We start from the raw sequence: 18,353 nt of genomic DNA, 5'->3' as shown, positions 1-18,353 counted from the left end.
CGTTTGGATGGATTGTGTCATGGACTGTCCGAGCAAGGTAAGGTGGAAATTCCTTTCGTGCCAAACAAGCTATGGATGTGAAAGATCCCCTGCCATCTCCAAAGGTTCTGATCGGAGCCTGAGACCTTGCCCACAGTGGCAACTGAGCAGTCTGCTTGGAAGAAGAGAGATGCAGAGTGAGAAGAGCCAAGGACCTTAGCATGCTTTGGCCGGCGCAGACACCTCACACAGCGTCAGGCCACTAGAAATTCTAATTCCTCCCGAAGTTCCTCTATTGTCATAAACCACTCAAAGACGCGGTGAGTCTGACTTCAAAGAACTGAGTGTGCTCAGCTCAGGCGAGGGCAGCATGTGCCCCGTGAGGCGAACCACTGCTGTGGCCTTCTGCAGGGAGCAGGTGCCCCAGAACTGACCCAGGGTGATCCTGCGCTCTTCGCCCCTTTCGCCAGTGACTGTCCTGCAGCGTGCTAGGCAGTGTGCTGAGCCCTTCATGGAGTAACAACCCGGTGAGGTGGTATCCTCTGCCTTCCGTACAAGAGGAATGTGAGCGCAAGAGGCGACGCGAGCTGCAGCTCAGGCCCTTCTACCACCAAAGCCCTCGACGTCCACCTTTCCTCCATAGCCCTTCTCTTCTATGGAAAGTGTCCTCCCCTTTTAGGTTTTTGCCATAGGGCACGTGTGCTCACCAGTAAGACACAGAGAGAGGCAGAGACAGGGGAAGTAAGAAATCACCTCAGGGGGATGGTCATGCTGCAACCCCTTCTCCTCACTCTTCTCCCAGGATTTTGGGCATGCACATATACGTGTCTTGTGTGAGTTTCAAGCTACCAGGTCCAGGATTTGAACTGCAGTTGGCCATATGGCAGTCCAGTGCCTTAACCGCCATGCCATCGGCTGGTCCAGGTGGTCCACTTTTGGAATACTAGCCCAAAGAGGAGTCTCTTTCTGATCAAACTGTATGTCTAGCAGCAGGAAAGAGACATTTCATTTCTCTATTCATTCATCTCTTCCTTCCTCAATCCATTAATTTAAGAAATGGTTATGGAGTTGTTACTGTGTCCTGGAGACTGGACTAGGTATGGAAATCTAGGTACACAGAACAGGCAGTCAGTCTACTGAGGAAATGAGAAAGTAAACAAGGAAACACATAAGAAATGCATAATCGCAAACTGTGCTAAGTGGATTTTTTCCAAAGCCCATTGCCACCTGCAACAGCAGTATGGGAAAAGCAGTGTCAGTGGTGTGGCCTGTGACTCAGAACTGGAAGAAGCTTGAGGGCAACACTGTTGGAAAGAGACACAATGCACACCACGAACATCAGTGCGACCTTTCTGGTAGTCACATTAGACAAGTTAAAAACAAGCGGAATTATCAGTGTCGTTCATTTAACCCCATATATCCAAAACACCATTCCAACAAGCATCTCGCTAGCCATGAGGTGTTCTCCACTCTCTTTATTAGAATAAGTCTTCCGAGTCCAGTCAGTCTTTTAGGCTAACAGCACATCTCAGTTCAAGCTAGTGTGGGCCCGGTGCTCAGTAGCCACATGCTAACGATGGCTGTCGTGCCGCACGGCTCAGCTGAGTGGTACAGAAAGTTCTCCTCTTGCTCGTAAGTTGGGGTCGGCCACCTTGGCTGACGCGGAGTCCCCACCACCTTGTATTTAACTGATGTGAGGGTGGAGGAGGAGGTGGCCTATTTCACAGCTCCCCAGCGATGGCAATGTATAATGAGCACCAAGAACACTGTTCCAAGCACTAGCGATTTGGTACCCAAAGTCTTCAAAATATGCAAGTTGACAAGAGAGAAGGCCCTACACCCCGACCAGGTTGGCAGTCTGCCCACCCCCACCCCTGTCCCACTGAAAGCTCATCTCTGGCTCCAGGCTCTTGGCCAGTAACCTCAGTCCAGGGAACTCCAGGGCAGCTGCAATGGCCCAGCACCCACACTTGGCTGCTCGTCTCACTCTGACCTTGTGGCTCTGGCTGTGACAAATCTGATTCTGCCTTCACTGTTGGATTGTGCCCTGTGTCCAAGTCTCTCTTGCCTCTGCTCTATCTCTTCCATGAGCAGAAGGTGTGCATGTGCCCGGGAGAGACTCCTGAGAGGCCTGCAGAGTCATGATGCTGAGACCCACTCCCAGTTTTCAGCCAGCCCAGGAGCGTGGGCTCAGGGCAGTCTCCAGACTTGAACGTGGAACTTATCCTTGTGCGATTTGCTCTCTGTGTTTTACTGCTGCTCCACCTTCCAGCCCACCTTCCAGCCCTTCTCGTCTGGCTGGAAAATTGCCTAGTGCCTCTAGCCTTAGACCTGCTTTGTTTCTGTCAGTTCTCTTCCCTTCCTCTTGCTGTCTTATCCCCTGCGTCTTCTGAGAATATCTCCTGTGCAATTCCACCCTGCCCTCACCTGCGAGGACACTTCCCTCCTCTTACCAGGCCCTCCTAAGGCTGCAGACTCAGTGACCTCCCCGGCCTTCCCTGGCCGACGCCATTCTGAGGATATCCTGCCGCTCTATGCTGGCTGTTTTCCCTCATGCTCTCTTTTCCTCCCCAGCACCTGGAACACCTCGCCTTCCTTGCTGGTTAACCGTCCACATCAGGGCATCTCGAGCCCAGGCTCCTGTAGTGCTATCGTAATACTCACTAGAGATGTGCCCTATCTCTCGTACTTCGGCCTGCCCAGGAAACCGAACCTCTGCCTATCTCTACTTTTATCCCTCTCTTTATCTTTATGTTTGTATTCTACTTCCTTTTTTAAGTCTGTCTCCAGCTGCTTCTCCTTCTCTAGGCCTGCCATCCCCAGAGGAGAGAATAGAAAGCCTAACGAATAATGGACTAAGCATGCCCCACACCAACACGGAGATGTTTGCCCCTGACCGAGTCACTGCCCGTGGCGGCCTTGGGGAGCACCAGTGGACCACGGAGCCAGTGGAGAAAACCTCCCAGGAGATTTGATTTCAAGCTGTTTTCCTTACAGCCTCTTACATAGGCCTTGCACAAGCCTGTCCCCTGGAAGTCTGGAGGACTGTTGCAAGCAGCCCGGCGGGCCTGTTGGGGTACTGCCTGATGGGCACCCAAACTACAGCCCTTGGCTGAACAGCTGAAAGTTTCCGTGCTATTTCACATAAACTTACAGCTGGTGTCCCTAAAGTCAAACTTGTCAAATAAATAAAATCAAAGCTGTGAGGCTGTTATCTAAAACCTGCTCCAATTCTATTCCCAAGATAAGATGAAGACAAGAATCCCTTCTAAATCTGTACATTGTACGTAGAGGCGAGGACTTAGGAGGTTCTTCCACTGCGAAGGTAGGAGACATACGTTTCTTCAATGTGGTGAATGTCCACTGCCCCCAACCTCCAGGTGCAATTTCTAGGGGAGTTGGCCACTCTAGCCTTTTCCTTGGCTCTCTGCTAGGACTACTGGGCTGTTAATTGGCCTAGCCACTGGATGAACGTCAAGTTTGCCTCTGGATCATTTGATCCTGTGCCTTAACCTGCAATGCTGGGATTTAGCAGCAAGAATTGCTGAGGCGAACTTCGCAGGACAGTAGCATGAGGTTTGCAGAGCCCTGCTCCTTCCAGGCCGTGCTGGCTTTGAAGGGCTCTGCTCGCCATGAATGGATGGATGGATGGATGGATGGATGGATGGATGGCTAGATGGGGACTTCTTATGCTGACCGTGAAGAGAATTGTTTTCCCCTCTTATATGGGGTAATATTTTGAAACATCAATGGATATACTTTTTGTCCCTGACAATATATGTTTATTCCTTGGCTTTTCCACTCTTAAGAACTGAGCAATGACAGCAGTATCATCTCTATAGGATTGCCATGAAGATTGAATAAGGCAATTTGGAGAGGAAGCTGCTTGGCCAGGGTATTAATTTCTAGCAAGAGGTTCAATGTATGGCAGCTACTCCCCACTGTACGTTGGCACCTTGCCTGAGCTCACACAGCTAGTAAGTCTAGAGCGCAGACCTGTCCTACCCCTTGGGAGGGTTTCTCCAGAACCTCATTCTTCATTCTTAGAGAGATAACAGCATCACTGAGGCTTCCCAGCACTAGCGTGGGCCAGTCCTCCCCTCCCTCAAGTGGTCACACCGAACCAGCAAGAAAAAAAGACTTGGTGTTTGTGTATGTGTTCACGTGTGTGTGTGTGTGTTCACGTGTGTGTGCGCTGGGGGTAAGGGTGTAGGAGAAGTCTGCTTTCCCATTTGGGAAGTTATAATATGCAGGAGGACTCAGGTGTGATTTCTCAAAACACCTTACAAGAACAGAAGCCCTCACTGTCGATTTTGGAAGTCTACACCCCATGGCTCTGAGGGCCCCTCAAACAGAATGAAATGCAGAGCCAGATGGTGCAGCAGAGGAGCTAGCAGTTCAGTTCTCCTTGGCCCCTTCTGTCTGGGTCTTTTACATAAACAGAGCTGCAGAGCTTCTGTACAAATAGAGGGGCCTCCCGGCTCCCTCCACTGCCACGCTGGCTCCAGAAGTCTCTGCTTGCCCTGAATGGCAAGTTTGGGCCAAATGACCTTGGTTGGAATCCAGTTACACCAGGCTCCAGCTGTGTCTCCTGGGCGATTAATGCTGCCCTCTGAGCCTCCGAGCTGAGGGAGAATGAAGGAAAAGAGCCAGCCTCCGAGAGGTGGCGATATTTAAGGTGGGTGGAAATGTGCTTGGAAAATCAGCTTTTTGGCCAGAGGCACAGTTGGTATCTCAATCTCACCAAAGGACAGCCCCCAGGACCTTCTAAGTCTGAGCTCCCAAGAGAGGACAGGGCCCGAGAGCAGACAGAGGTGCTCAGGGCTCCTCAGGCAGAGATAGCTTGGGGCGAGCCAGGTCTCCCTGCTCCCACGTGTGAGCTGCTGCTGCCACAGACAGCAAGGGGTGGACCTGTGTGGACAGGTGATGTCTCACAGGTGGCTTCTGTGCATGCCCGGGACTCAGATTCCTTCTTTGAAAGTACATAGCTTCAATCCCGGGAGGGTTTGCTGTGGAAAGCCAACCAGTGGTGCATTTCCTCCGCGTGAAGGGCTCACCTGCGATTCTCACCACTTCTATTTTTCCGGTGCTAACCAGCAAGAGCAACAACAAACTGTCAGCAGTCACAAAAGCATCCATCTGCGGTCGCCATCTGAACATTTTATAAAACCGTGTTTCAGGAAGAGCCTTCAGTCTCTACATTAGCATCCAAACACAGCTCTCCTGTGTGGGATATCGATACGTAATTAGTGGGGCAGGCGCGCGGCCTGGGTGGGACCCACTTGCAGGGAGCACGCTGCAAAGACTTGTGCAGAGCACCACATGGAGCAGTCAGGTGACAGAGCCCATGTGCCACTTACAGGACGCCCTGTACGCACAAATCCAGCTTTGCAAACTAAATAAGTCAAAGTCTTATTTTTCTTTTTTTTAAGATTTTTTCCTCAGGGCTCCTTTTGATAAAGACTTGTTCTGGATCACTGACAATATAGTCTGATTTACAAAAAGCCCATCTGTTCCCAACACAGTGTGTAAAAACGCAGTGGTTGGTTTAGCTACCCAAAAAGGAAGACCTACTGCTTAAACGAGAACGCAACGGCAATGTCCAGTTGACGTGCAAGAGCACTTCCTTGCAACTCTCAGGAGAGACTATGCTTTAAGAGCTTGTCCCGGTAAATCATAACTACAACCAGTACAGCTGAGGAGGCTGTGTGGCTTATGGGTAAGGCGGTGAGGAAGGAGCAGGAGATCATTTGTCACCACCATCCGCGATGATGGAGGATGTTTGAGATGGACCAGGACAACGGAGGCTGGCTTGTGCTATGACGGAGATGGGGCTTAGGCCTGAAAGGCATCATGGGTCAGGACCCAGACACCAAGGAGATCACAGACACCCAAGGATAAAGCAAAGCTGTGCTCCTGAGGTTGAAACAGAAGCAGGGGGTCAAGAGTCCTGAGACTTCCGGCAGGCAGAAACCAGAGAGGCAGGTACTGTGCATGGGAGGGGCCTTTGGCTCCCGCCCTGTGAGTGGAGAGTGGGTAAGTCGCATCTCAGAGGTATGAGATCCCTTGTCTGGAAGGCAGAGCCAGTGGCCAGTCTGGAAATAGGGACTAGTGTGAGTGGTTTGTGTTTGGAAGAGGTGGGGGCGTCATGTCCCAAAGAACAGGAAATTAAATCTTACTTTCTGCTGCCTCCCTGTCTACAGTCCCAAGATCTAATCTTTCTGTAAATTCTTGTCACCTGAGTGGGGGACAGGCCAACTTGTCAGGGATCCAAGACAACATGCTCTTTCTAAAGCCACGCCTTCTGCTTATCTGGGGCTGAAGGAAGTTCTCCAGGACGGAAGTTGAAGCCCAAGGCCCTCAGCATCCGACTTGCCCTGTTCTTCCTGCTGCTGCAAAGCTGTGGAAAGAGCCAGGCGGCCTTCCACAATAAGGGACGGGAGACACGGTCTCTTCTGTCTGCCCTGTGTCTTCAGGATGTTGGAGCAAGTAGGAAAGCCAAAGAGACGGGGGTCCCAGAGCACGCATTTTGCTGAGAGCTTTCTCTGAGGGCAGGCAACCTGAGAAGAATGCCCAGTGGGGGAAGATGATTAGAGGTCAGTATATTCAGGTTGCTATGAGGAGAGGGAGGGACAAATTGCAGACATTCATTCTTCTGTATTAGGTAGCACCCTCCAGCAAGTCCATTTTTATCTCTGACCAAATGACAACAGGAGAGGTATCCTGATCAAATCTGAGGTACCACAGAGCCGTAAGGAAAAGCTCGTGCATTAGGGCAAAATTTGGGTCTAAAATAATCTCAAGAGGAGGGAGAAAATGAGGATTTAACCTGATACATGTTAAGTCTTCACTAAGGTGCAGAAAGCACAGTCCCAGGTACTGAATGGAAGAAGCATGGCTTGTCAGGAAGCAGGGAGGGCGAGAGTATGGCAGCGAAGTCCACCTGGGCCAGCAGTGGGGGAGGGCGGCCACGGTGCTGAGGTGGCTTCAAGCTGCGTTCACTGAAATGCTGAGTGCGTGTCTTCTTCTGGCTGGCCAGAATAGCACCAGGGTCTGCAGGATGCTTCCTAGGAAGGAGTTCCACAAAAGAGAGACCGTGAGCATGAACGTGGTAGCAGGGGGTAGCTGGGTGCGAAGCCAAGCTATATCCGAGAAAACAAAAGAGCCTGAACATGTGGTCTGTAGGAAGAAGCTGAGCGCAGGTGGGCACCTAACTTGTACGGCCTAGTGTGAAATGGACATGCAGGACCCCTTGTAAAAGTGGGGGCCGGTGGGGGGAGGGGGAGTGCCACTAAAGGCACTAAAACATAAACCTTCCTCTTTTAAAAATAATGTTTTATGGGCTAGCTGGTGGTGTGGTGGTTAAGGCAGTTGGCTCCCACATTGTCAACTACATGGTTTGAGTCTCAGACCCGGCAACTTGAAACGCATGCCAGGTGCATTTTACATGCATGCCCAAAATCCCAAAAGGAGGAAGAAATGCAAACAAAGGGATGCATGGTGGGCACTTTCTTACCCCCCCCACCCGTGAGTGCATGTGCCCTCTGGCAAATTTTTTTTTTGTTTTTTTGTTGTTGTTTTGGAGAGGTTTTTGCTATAGGGCATGTGAGCTCACCAGACAGACAGACAGAGACAGAGAGACAGAAAGCGAGAAATCACCCCCCGGGGGAATGGCCACACCACAATCCCTTCTCCTCCATTCTCCTCTCAGGATCTTGGGTACGCACACACACATGCCTGTCATAGTTTAAGCCACCAGGTCCGGGACTTGAACTGCAGTTGACTACATGGGAGTCCAGCGACATAGCCATTACACCAACTGTTGGTCTCCTGAATTTTGAAATAATAATAATAATGATGTTTTATTTCTAAAGCATAAAAGGGGTAATAAATAATGGTACATGTGTAGCAACATAAATGTATAGATTGCAAAATTATATTTTGGTGTAATAATTTCATATAAGATGATCAATAATAACTTATTAGTGTGAGAGATGGCTGAGTATAAGATTTTTCTGGCTCATTGTTCTGCAAGTTCATTTATGCTTTTAGTGATTTTATTTTCAATCAATATAATTGAAGGCAGTGGGAGTTGCTTGTGCCAAATGTGAGACTACGTGTGGATAATAGATTATTTTTTTAATTTTGGAAACGATCTTTTTGATGATGCAAATGTTACTGAGCTATTAAGAGTAGTCTAGGGACCAGCAGATAGTGTAATATTTGTGTTGCTGAACTCCCATGTAGTTGACCACGGTTTGAGTCCTGGACCCAGTGGCTAAAACCTCACACTGGGCATGTGTGCGTGCGTGCCCAAGATCCTGAGAGGAGAATGGAGGAGAAGGGATTGATTGCAGTGTGGCCATCCCTCAGGGTGGAGGGTATGATTTCTCGTTTTCTGTCTCTCTGGTGAGTGCACATGTGCTATAGCAAAAATCTCTCTCTCTAAAAAAAAAAAAAGAGAGTATTTTATAGGCTGTAGCAACATTCGGATACATTTCTACTGAATTATTTTGAAACATATATTTTCGTTCTTCTGGAGTTGATGATTCTCATGAAACAATTTTTCTAAAAAGATTTAACTCTTCATACAAACCACTTTCATATAATCTGAATTCAGTTTTAATGTAATTTTATACAATGGCATTTAGAAGTTTCCTCTGACACTTCCTGTACCTTGCAAAACCCATGTAAGAAACGGAAAGTGGCTTTATGGTTTTATAAAATTCAGAATACCTTTTTATGTATTCTATCACCATATCTTCAATTACAAGGGAAAATGAATTTTTAAATGCCCGTATTAAAAATGGGTTCATCTGACGCTTCACATAAAAATAATGCTCTTTTCCATTGAATGCAATCATCTTTCCATTTACTGTCTCCTGGGCTGCTGTGAATGTTTGTTTTGCAATGTCACAGCAGTTTTCAAAACTGGAGAGTCTAAACTCTTCAAAGATGTCTAACTCCTTGATATGCTTTATTGCCATGTGTATGCTTCTATTTTGTAATAATTTATTGACAAAGTTTGCCATCTTATTTTCAGCAATAACTAGTTTGGCATCCAAGCCAGAGCTAATGTGTGTGCAGATGCTGTAAGGAGAGTGCTGTGGTTTAAATGCTTGGATCCCCTCTAAAATTCATGTAGCAACTAACTCTCCTTGTGAGAGTATTAAGAGGTAGGGCCTTTAGGAAGTGATTACATCATGAGCCCTCAGGAATGGGATCCGCAGCATTAGAAAGGAGGTGCTAGGAGCTGTTGGGCCCTTTTGCTCTTCACCCTGAGGAGCATTGTTCCTCTGGTCCTTTTCACCCCTTCGGTCATGTTAGGACATAGCAAGAAGGCCCTCACCAGACCCCTGATGCTGGAGCCTTGGTGTTGGACTTCTTAGCATCCAGAACATAAGGAGTGAATTTCTGTCTTTATAAACGACACAGTCTTGGCTATTTTGTTACAGCAGCACAAATGGACTAAGACAGATGGTTCCGGGACAGGCAGGCCAGCTGGCTGCCCACAGTGGTTCTACCGCAGCTCTCTCGGGCACAGTCCCACCTCACTCTCAGGGCCGCGGCCGCTGCGGCCACCGCTGCTGTGTCTGCCACCACTGGCACTGTCATTGTCTTTGATCTTGGCTAGGTCCCCCCCAGGGCTGCCAGGCCAACTGCTTGGCATGCATGCTGCCCACTGCCCTTACACATATCATGCATATCATGCTGCCACCTGGTGCATCTCCCGTACTCTCTCGCGTGCACACACCCTCCCCGTGCTCCATTGTCCCACCAGGCTTCATCGCAAGACACAAGGTCTACAACAAAATCATTAAGAATTCATGACAGCAGCAGCAAGGCATTTGTCCAAAAGGCAGAGCCCCTTCTGACAGTGGCCCTGTACGGCCACACAGGTGACACACCCACGAAGCTGACTGCTTGTGGGACAGGCTCAGCTACGTGATGGGGGCCCGAGCTGGACTCAGAGCCGTTGGGGGATGAGTAACTCCACACCACTGGCTTTGTATTTCCTGCACGACTCGCACAAAGAAGCTGTGCCTCAGAAGGGAGGGAGTTAGGAGGGAAAGATGGTCTGTTCCTAGACCTGGCACAGCCTCTATCACAGGTACGTGACCCTCAGTCACAGGTACGTGACCCTCAGTCACAGGTACGTGACCCTCAGTCACAGGTCTGTGACTGAGCCCTTGTAGAGGGAAGTTGCAGGCAAAGCTGAAAGAGCTGTTTTCTCAGGGACCTTGTGAGACAGGGAGAATCTCACGGGGACCCCTGGGGGCCTGGGTGACTCATGGCACAGAGCCTCCCACTGCTCTGATGAGTAACAAGCCTGGGGCGGGGCCACCAAGCACTGCGGAGTGACCCAGCAGCTCTGGCTCCTCAGGACTCCAGCTGGGAGCACCAGCCCAGCTCTTACTGCAGACGCCAGCAGAAGTACTATGGCAGCATCCTGGTTGTGCGGGGCTCCCTACCCCGCACAGAAGGGGCCAGGAAGGAGAGGACAAGAATTACAGGAGCCAGAGGTAACGGAGCACTATTAGTGAGTTGGATGGGACACAGGAACACAAGCTAGTAAAGCTAATCAGTGTCACTAATGGGGTTCAGTTTATAATCAAGGAACCTAGGGGAAATAGGCTATGGATGCCATCTAGGTCTTGAGCTTTTCAAAGCCGAACCTCTATGAAGATCGACAGGTGTATAAATAGTGGGGAGACACCTCTCATGTGAGGAAGGCATTCTAACTAAAACCTGGCCAGGGCAGGCTTTGGGCTATCTTGAATTAGTTCTAACAGATTGTGTAGAGCTGGATCAAGAACCTTGGGTAGGGGTTGGCAGGTGGCATGGTGGTTAGGGGTGCTGGACTCCCACGTGGCCGACCATGGTTTCAGTCTTGGATTTGACAGCTTGCTCTCTCTCTCTCTTTCTCTCTCTCTGTCCCTCTCTGGTCAAATTAAAATAAATAAAGTTAATTTTTTTTTTAATAAAGAAGAACCTTGGATAGGAGATGAAGGAAGGGGTTGGGACTAGGGAAAGGAGGCACTGCTTTTTGAAGTGCTGCTGGAAGACTACCTGTATCAGCATTTGTGAGGAGGGTGACAAAATGCAGATTCCTGGTCTCCACAGAAATTCTCTAATTCTGTAGATTTGGATATGGCCTGGGAATCTCAATCTTTTTTAAAAGGTTTTTGCCATAAAATACACCATTTACCAGAGAAAAGCAGAAGAGACAGTGAGAGGGAAAGTGAGAAATCACCCCTCAGTGGGGATGACCACACACAATGTCTTTTCCTCCATTCTCCTCCTGGGCTCTCGGGCGTTCAAGCCACCAGATCTGAGACTCAAACCGTGGTAGGCCATGTCGGAATCCAGTGCCTTAACCACTACGCCACCTGCTGGCCCGAGGATCTGAATCTTTAACACATGTGCCTGACATTTCTACTGTGCACTCAGGCTTGAGAACCACGGTATTAAGGTCTTTGCAGCTATAAGATATGAGTCTCAGCCTTGTTCTCCCTGTCCTTGGAATAACGCCACCAGCAGTTGCAGAGAGCCAGGGTGATGGACAGAGGTTCTCCCTGTGAGTCTCATCCCCTCAGGTCCCATCACCAGAACATTGAGTGTTCTGAGCAGTAGTAGAAGTCCAATAATTTTTATAGCATGGATTAAACTTTTCAAACAAACAAACAAACAAAACTAAAAAAATCTTGACATACTTCTTAGGATCAGGCTTTGCAGTCCAAACCACCCTAAGCATTGAAAAGCATAGGTCCTGACGAAAACCTGACCACCTCTCCTGACCACATTAGTTAGGCTTCCCTAGAGCCCTTCCTCTTCTCAGTGAGGCTCACCCTTCAGCTTCCATTTCTGTCCTTGCTGAATCCCCCGGCCCTTGGTATACCTGCTGTAGTAGTCTGGGCAAAGTCTTCCTAACCATTGTAGCAGTGTCAGAATAACTTTTTTCTTTAACAGTTATGGTGCCACAATTCAGGCAGGACCAGATGCATGACCGGACCCTGGACCTCTCACCCAGGACCCCAAATGTACAACTTGGAAGCCTTTATCTTATCCTGACTGATTTCCTGGGGATCCATGGCGAGTCTGACTCAGTCCTGTGCTCTGGACTGACAATCGATTAAGGAATGGTAAGGACAGATTTTGAGTTTATTTAGAAGCTGGGTTTTCTGTGCATAAGAACTGGGTGGTTTCTCTGTAAGGAGCTGAGGCTGGGTTAGACTCCCAGGCTAGGACCCCAAATGTACAACTTGGAAGCCTTTATCTTATCCTGACTGATTTCCTGGGGATCCATGGCGAGTCTGACTCAGTCCTGTGCTCTGGACTGACAATCGATAAAGGAATGGTAAGGACAGATTTTGAGTTTATTTTAGAAGCTGGGTTTTCTGTGCATAAGAACTGGGTGGTTTCTCTGTAAGGAGCTGAGGCTGGGTTAGACTCCCAGGCTCTTCTGCTTATAAGGTACAGGCTGTGTTAGAGTTCCAGCTTCTTTGTTTGCAAGGAATCCTAAATTAAGAACATGGGAACTTCTCAGTGGGTGGAAGCCCCTTTCTGGAACCATCTTCTTCTGGAAGCCCTTCTGGCATAAGCTCTGCCACTTGGACATTAACTCTGCCCACTTCCTTTTTTCTTGTTATGGTTTTACAAAGAACAGTGTAGAATTGCCGCAGCTTCTCCAAAGTGACGTCTCTAAAACCTCTCTCTTCTCTCTTCCTTCTTCCTTTCAATATGTCCCTTTCAAGCCCCGTCTCCTCTTCTTTCTGTCTCTGCCAGATTTTCCTTTTCCTGCTCTAGAACCTTCACTCCATCTGGGGCACCCAGGAACTCAGGAGCCTCCAGAAACAAACATGTCAGAGCAAAAGAAAATCTTCAAAGTTTTCAGTATTGGTAAACGGATAGCCCTCATATTAAACAGGTAACCTCTACTTCTTTCATCTTCCAAAAACACAGTTTGGATTAAAAAAATAAATAAGTGAGGCAAAGACAAGAGCCAGCTGTTTCCTATAAACCAGTGAGTTGGCCATAAACTCATGGCTAACGTTTTAGAACGAAAGCTGTAAGGTCATCATTTGCCTCTATGTTTATGTATATATATGATATTTTCCCATCTCTGGATGATATTACCAAATAAATGTATAAAATCCCACGAAGATGGGGGACCAGCAGTTAGCTTAATGGCTATGTCGCTGGACTCCCATGTAGTTGACTGCAGTTCGCGTCCTGGACCCGGTGGCTTAAAAGTCACGCTGGGCATGTGTCCATGGGTGCCCAAGACCCCGGGAGGAGAATGGAGGAGAAAGGATTGCGGCGTGACCATCCGTCCTGGGGCGGGGGGGTGATTTCTCGTTGTCTGTCTCTCTGTCTCTCTCTGTCTGGTGAGCACACACGCCCTATAGCAAACTCCCCCCCAAAAAAAAAAAACTGAAAAAAAAAAATCCCACGAAGAGCTCTATTCTGATTGGATTAAAGATAAGTGAGTGCTTATATTAGTTAAATATTTCTGAAACGATCAGGCTGGCCTTCTAGTCCAGTGATTAAGGGAAGTGGATCCCCTATGGCCAACTGCAGTTCAAATCCTGGCCCCAGCCTCATGCTGGACAAGTGTGAGTGCATAGCCCCAACTGTAACTGTAGTGTGACCGTACCCCACTGTACCCCACTGGAGTGTGCTTTCTCCCTGTCTGTCTCTGTCTTTCTCTGGTGAGCTCACATGCCCTCTGGGAATTAAAAATATAATTCTAAACTATCAAAAATATATTAAGTTGTTGGAAAAGTCATGATGCATCTTTGCACTTAAAAAAATAGACAAATATCATCACGACTTTTCTAGTAACTCACTAGGAACTAACTAACCAAAATATTTTCTAGTAACCCACTAGGAACTAACTAACCAAAATATTTTCTAGTAACCCACTAGGAACTAACTAACCAAAATATTTTCTAGTAACCCACTAGGAACTAACTAACCAAAATATTTTTTTCAAGTTCACGTGGCTTTGGGAAATCTTTGGCAAATAAAACTACTTAATATCATTCGTTTAATAAAACAACTGTATTTTATGAGTTACCATATGTACTAAATTAACGTAAGTGGAACACAATGTTTAAAAATGAACTTCCCGGGAACCAGCAGTTAGCATAATGGCTATGTCGCTGGACTCCCATGTAGTCGACCGCGGTTCGTGCCCCGGACCAGGTGGCTTAAAACTCATGCCGGGCGCGTGTGCGTGCGTGCCCAGGATCCCGAGAGCAGAATGGAGGAGAGGGGACTGCGGCGTGACCATCCCCCCTGGGGAGTGATTTCTCGCTTTCTGTCTCTGTCTCTCTCTGTCTATCTGGCGAGCACACGTGCCCTATAGCAAAAATCTCTCCAAAAAAAAAAAAAGAGCTTCCCACCAATAATTATGTTTTACAATATCTGCCTAAAAATAGTTTCCAAATTGTTTTGATAACTTACAACCTTAAAATTATGAGAAGTTAAGTAATGAGTATTTATTAAATACTTAAGATTAATTTTAAGTAAGATAAACTACTGAAAAATTGCTAAACATAATTTAAGTTTATATGCTTTGTCTTCTTATTTTTATATTTTATAGATGGGCTAGATATATATGGGTCTGTTAATAAACATGGGTTTTTTTCCACATTGAAAAATTGTACCATGGGGAAGCATATACCCATAAAACTTATGAGATATGGGTCAGCCAACATTGAAAAATTGTACCATGGGGAAGCATATGCCCATAAAACTTATGAGATACGGGCCAGCCATGTAGCAGTGTTAAAGCAGCTGGATCCCACATGGCCAGCTGTGTGCTTCAAACCTCTGACCAGGCAGCTTGAAAAACATGTTGGGTGCATGTGTGGGTGTGCCCAAAATCCCTGCAGAGGGAAAAATGGACAAAAGATTGCAGTGTGGCCATTCCTCATGGGTCGTGCTTCCTGACTTTCTTTCCCTCTGCCCCCATCTCCAGAGAGTTCACATGCCCTGTGGCAAAGTATAAAAACTAAAAACCTGTGAGATGACATGTTCCTAAATCTTGCTAGTCTGACACAGAGTGCTTTGTGGCAGATAATTCGCAATGATCTACATCTGAGTTTTCTCTGTAAAAAAGGAGTGACTAATGATTGAAAATGATAATTAATATATGCAAATAAGACTACTTGAAAAAATAAGGGTAAGGAAAAAATTACTTTGCATACAAAGTGTGAAGGAAGTTTTGTTAAGAAAAAATGAATAATTTTGTCCTCCAATGAAATGACTAGTTGTTCCAGAGAAAAATATAGAGGAAAAAAGGGTATAAAAAATTTGTAGGGCCCACTGGTGGCCTGGTGGTTAGGCAGCCAGATCCCATAGCTGACTGCGTGGTGCACCTCCTTGACCCTGCAGCTCAAAAAACATACTGGGCATGTATGTGTGCATACCCAAAATTCTGAAAGGAAGGAGAAATGGAGGAGAAGGAACTGTGGCATGACCATCCCCATAATGGTTCTTCCTCCCTTTCTCTCTCTTTCTCTCTTTCTCTCTCTTTCTCTCTCTCTCTCTCTCTCCAGCGAGCACATGTGCCCTCTAGGGGGAAAAAATTTTTTTTAATTGTAAAAGAAACCTTAGAAAAGAATTTTATGTTGTGTGGTCAGTGCTGTCTAAAGTTAAATGAATTAATTTATGATTTTTTTTAAGTTTTAATAAAATAACTAAAGTTTTTATTTCTTTTTCACAGTTGTGTTACTTCTTGTATTTATTTATTTTTAATTCTTCTATTGTCACGTTGGCTAAAAAGGAAGTTTCACAGTGACTCAGACTCCTGTTTAGCCAAGTGTTCGTACACTTTGATATTTATGACCATTTTGCTTTCTTGAAATCTAATTCTAAGTAAAATCTTGATCTCGAAACAACTTTGAGATTTCCCAGAGGCTCCCTGAAAAATCTCAACAAATTTATTCATTCATCTTGCTAGAAGAGAAATTTTGAGAAGTAATTAAATTAACTACTACCTAATGAAACAATATTGGGGTTTTTAGTATGTTGAATTGCATGAAAAGCATTGTCACATAAGAGATGCTATATGTGCATGAATAAATGTTATTTATATAACTATTTCAGAAATTATGTGAAGTTCATAGAAATTTGCCATTCCTTTCTGTCCATAATATGTCCTGGTGAAATGCTAACAGTTACAGTTTAATCATTTTAATATTTGTATCATTTTACTATTAAAGATGTATGCCAGCCAGCTGATTTTTGACGGAAGTGTCAATAACATCCTTTGTTGAAAAGACGTCTCTTCAATAAATAGTGCTGGAGAAACTGACCATCCAGATGCAGAAAAATTAGCTAGACCCACATCTCTTGCCATGAACAAAAAAATCAACTCTAAGTGGATTAAAGACTTAAACATAAAACTTAAAACTATAAAGCTATTAGAACAAAGATAGGAGAAACTTCATTTCAGGACATTGGTGTAGGTGAAGAGTTATTGAATAAAATCTCAAAAGCACAGGCAACAAAAGCAAAAATAGGCAAATGAGACAGTATCACACTAACCAGTGTCTACACAGCAAAGGAAGTGCTAAACAGGGCGAAGAGACAATGCACAGAATGGGAGAAAATATTCACATACTATACATCTGACGAGGGATTAATAACCAGAAAGTACAAAGAACTCATGCAATTCAGCAGAAAACAAAAAACAAAAGCAAGAACAACAACAAAAACTGGGCAAATGACTCAACAAACGGTTCTGAAAAGAAGACATACAAGGGATGACAAACATACCAAAGAATGCTCACTGTCAGCATTGCTTAAGAGACTGTGAGACCACGCGCAGACCAAGTGAAGATTTCTAGAACTCTAGTGGAAAAGCTGATAGGTTTGTTAAACTGCTGAGTGTTGTGGACTGAATATTTGTATCATCCCCGAAACTCATGTGTTGAAGCCTTAATCCACAGTATGGCTGCTTTTGGAGATAGAGCCTCTAAGAAAGTAAATAAAGTTAAATGAGGTCATAAGGATGGGCCCCTGATCCAATAGAATTAGTGTTCTTACAAGAAGAGAGACCAAGAGCTCATGCTCCGTCTCTCTCTACATCCCCATGAAAAAGGGCCATGTGAGCACACGGCATGTAGCCATCGGTGATCCCAGGGGAGAGCCCTCACCAGACACCAATTCTGCTGACACCTTCATCCTGGATTTCCAGTCTCTGAAGTCAGGAGAAAATACATTTCTATTACTTCAGCTACCCAGTCTATGGTATTCTGTTGTGGTAGCCTAAGCAGACTAACACAACTAAGACGAAGCAGAATAAGAATGAAGTATATGAAGCTGAATGAACAGAAGGATGAATAGTTTCTGTTTAAAATGTTGCTACTGGATTTAAGAAAACTCCCTTTTCTCGTAGGCTGCCTGTAACTCCCAACAATGAATAGATTGTGGTGAACATTGCAGTGCAGTATCTTTTCAACTGGTCAGCTGGACTCAGAAGCTAGGTTTATGATATGCTATCATAAACAGAAATGGAACATGTGTTGTTTTGTTTCCCCTATGCCTGATCTCTTCAAAATTTGGAAACTCATATTGAATATTTTAATTTTCATAGCAATAAAATTATTTGCATAGGTTTAGTAATAATCTGTCTTCCTTGTAACAGGATATAATGGGAAACATTTGCTATGTGAGCAAGACTTTTTGACTAGGATGTTATTTTTAAGTACGATGCATAGAATCAGGTATGACCAGACAGTTTTCAGAAATTAAGATTTACTTTGTGGAGCTTGCAAAAGTCCTGTTGGAAAAACTGGCTTAGTACCTGGCTTATAGAATTTCCAGCCTTACAAGTGAGTAAAGTTGGTCATTTTTGGAAGACCCAGGAAACTCCAGGATACTTGAAGACCTCCAGATGAAAGGAATCAGTCCAAATCTGCGGGTACTGCAGAAGTCTAGTGATGAGTTTTCCGCTGGGCTGCCTAGTCTTGAAAAGCCTTTAAAAAGTCTTATCTGAGATTCTTTATGAAAGTGTCCAGCAAAGAAAACTTGAATAGCACCATTCTCGTTGGACTTTTATAATGATCAGGCAAGATCTAATGAGAGCAGATTTATTTTATAAAAAAAAAAAAACCTTACTTTAATTATTTTTCATCAAAAAGGGTGAGTGACTATAGAGAGAAGTTTGTGTGTCAATGGAAAACTGCAGCACACCCTTGTGGGTTATTAGAGTCTGGTCTCCTTCATGTCTTTGAGGTTCTGATGGGCTCTTGTTATCATGTGTATATATACATATATTATTATTATTATTATTATTATTATTATTATTATTATTATTTTGGAGAGGTTTTTGCTATAGGGTGTGTGTGCTCACCAGAAAG

At 45.7% G+C, this 18,353-nt stretch overlaps 1 long non-coding RNA gene across 1 annotated transcript in view; it reads right to left on the bottom strand.

Annotated features, from left to right (window-relative positions):
- Positions 1-6,563: 6,563 nt before the first annotated feature.
- Positions 6,564-18,353, bottom strand: part of LOC102471880 (uncharacterized) — a 15,685-nt gene continuing 3,895 nt past the window's right edge. The window contains exon 3 of the long non-coding RNA XR_337773.1: positions 6,564-7,046. This is a non-coding gene — a long non-coding RNA (uncharacterized LOC102471880). The remainder of the gene's footprint in view (positions 7,047-18,353) is intronic.

This window comes from Tupaia chinensis, unplaced genomic scaffold, assembly GCF_000334495.1.
Source record: "Tupaia chinensis unplaced genomic scaffold, TupChi_1.0 Scaffold149658_1, whole genome shotgun sequence".
In the NCBI taxonomy this organism is placed as follows: Eukaryota; Metazoa; Chordata; class Mammalia; order Scandentia; family Tupaiidae; genus Tupaia; species Tupaia belangeri.
The sequence above is the reverse complement of the archived record's forward strand: the minus strand, read 5'-3'. Positions and strand labels throughout refer to the sequence as shown.